We start from the raw sequence: 2,766 nt of genomic DNA, 5'->3' as shown, positions 1-2,766 counted from the left end.
CTTTGTTTACTGGCTATCTGTGAATAAAGAGATACAACAGGACAGAGCTGTTATTCATTGCTAAGATTTTATCTAAGCAATTAATGCCGAGACACTCGGAGTCGTGCGGTGTATGGGACACGAGTGCTCGTTACTTAAAGAGCTGGGTACCGCTGCGTGTTTAACGCTGGCAATCCGCTAGCCGACAGCTTGGGAGAGGTGCACGGCAGAAAGCGGCTTTAAAACTTCAAGACTCGACCCCAGGTCGCTACATTCGTGTCAGAAGTGGGAGACTAGGCTGTTTAGAAGATGCCGTCATGGAACAGAGTCTTGAAGAATTAGAGCGTGCCATCTTAGAGAACAGCGTTACGTTAGAGCGCCTGATCAGCGGAGCTGTGCGGAGAAAAGCGGCAGACCGGCCTGATGGTACCAGTGTTCCCCGGACAGTGTTGCGATCTTCTGAGCACGGCCAGAGGGGCCGTCGGCTGCCGCAGCGATACCCCAGGTTACCAGTCGGACGGTCCGCTTCTCACGGTCACCTGCTAAGCTGCCGCGATACAGCGGATTGACTCCTTTAGAACCATACCTCGCACAAGTGGATCTGGCCGCGATACACAATGAGTGGAACCGCGAGGAAGCTGCGACACACTTGGCCCTTGCCTTGGAGAGTCCCGCACTTCAAGTACTCATTGATCTGTCATCGGAAGAGTGTCGTGATCTTCAGGCTCTCACCGCTGCTCTCACCCGTCGCTTTGGACAAAACTTCAGCAGAATGCAACAGAGACAAGCTGACTAGCCGACGTCGGCATGAAGGCGAGAGTATAGGAGCCTTTGCCGCTGACGTCAGGGTATATACACGAAAAGGTTACCCTACTTTCTCGACAGCAGTGAGGGAAGAACTCGGCCTTCATGCTTTCCTGCGGGGCCTCACACCAGAACGTCTTCGCCAGCATGTCTGTCTATCGTCACCCCGAGATTTGAGCGAGGCACTAAAAGAGGCTGAGTGGGTTGAAGACGTACTACAGGCTGAGTCACCGACAAGACGAACGCCACGGCCGAGTCGACTAACAAGAGCCGTTGAACGAAGGGCGGAAGGGGACCTGTCTGAGGCAGTGGAGGTCAGCCGCGCCCAATCAACATCAACCCCCCGACAGAGACAACGAGTGGACTGCTGTTTTCGATGCGGAGAACCAGGGCACTTTGCCAGGGATTGCCCTGCCCCAAGTCCGTTGCCTCGTACAGCATCACCGCAGGGAAACGACATCGGGGGTGAGGCCGTGAGGGGATCCTCGCTCCGTTTTCAGCACCCCTCAACAAAGACTGCTTCAAAGTTGGGCTGTGGATTTTCCACTGGACTATACCTAGACTGCACTATTGATGGACGGCCATGCAGTGCCTTAGTGGACACGGGGTCCACTATTTGTTTGCTAAAAAGGAGTGTTGCCAGAAACAGCTAGTCTTCTTCCCGAGGGCTGGACCCCCACAAATAGCGAACTACGCACGGTTACGGGTGAACGGACAGTAATGCCCGGAAAGAAACTGTTATCTGTGGTGGTAGGGACGAGCCAGACCAACCACGAATTCTGGCTTGCGGACATTAAAGACCAGTGCATTATTGGGTTGGACTTGTTGGCCCACTGGGGAGCATGTGTTGATGTGTCTAGGGCCGTCCTCTGCCTAGGTAATGAGACTGTGTCGCTCCAATCGGGCTGGAACCGTCCTGGAAGGGCTGCTGGTTTGGATTTGCCTGGATACCACGGCTCACCGGCTCCCGACCGTTGTTCGGAAGATGCAGAGACTCAAGGGGACCCCCAGGAGAATGTTGCAGCTCAGACCAGTGCTTCCCAACGGTTTTCCTCACGCGACCACCCATCAGCTGAGACAGTTGCCGCTTAGAGGAATTGGGCCGTCGAAGTGGGGAACATCTGAGCAGCGCCACAGCAGGAGCAACTTCAACAACTATTGAGAGACTTTGTGGACATTTTTGCGGCTCGAGAGGAGGACTGTACTAGAACGAATTTAGTGAAACACCACATAGACACTGGCCATGCGCTCCCATTCGTTTGCGCCCCCACCGATTACCTCTTGCGAAGCGTCAAGCTGCCGAGGAAATGATTTGTGAGATGGCAGCCAACGATGTTATTGAGCCTTCGGACAGCCCCTGGGCTGCACCAATGGTCATGGTACGGAAGAAAACGGGGGGTTGGCGCCCCTGTGTGGACTTTCGGAGGTTAAACGAATATGGCGTTATTTCAGTGCCACTATTCTGAGGGCACGTAAAAAAATATTGCGTGTTGCATTTTGAGGAGAAATTTATTTTGAGCGTACAAAAGCTGAATTTGAGTGAACAAAATTCATTGCTGCGTGCAAAAAATGTATTTCAGTGTTTGCACTTATCCATATACACACACACAATAGCACCCCCTCTCGCTCAGTTTTTTCATTTGCGCTTGCTCGCAATGTGTTGCTTGCGCTCACAACATTCTCTGCTGCAAGCGCTCAACTCTCTGTACACCGTTATAAGTGTGCCACAAAACCAACCAATCACAGACTTGGTTTCAAAAATTCTGATTGGCTCTTACGGTCTCCAATCAGCTCGCTAGCTGCTGCATTCCGGACACCGGAAACACTGTCCACTCAGCCTCGCTTCTTGCAGATAGAGGGAGTTTTGATTTACTCTGCAGCCAAAGAAGAGATGGCAAATGATTTTATATTACTTACATGTGGCTGGGACATGTTGTTTTCGTGCTGCTGTTCAGTATTCGACGACATAAAAGAGAGCTACTC

This window comes from Polypterus senegalus, chromosome 10 (assembly GCF_016835505.1).
Source record: "Polypterus senegalus isolate Bchr_013 chromosome 10, ASM1683550v1, whole genome shotgun sequence".
Taxonomy (NCBI): Eukaryota; Metazoa; Chordata; class Cladistia; order Polypteriformes; family Polypteridae; genus Polypterus; species Polypterus senegalus.
Note: the sequence above shows the minus strand (reverse complement) of the source record.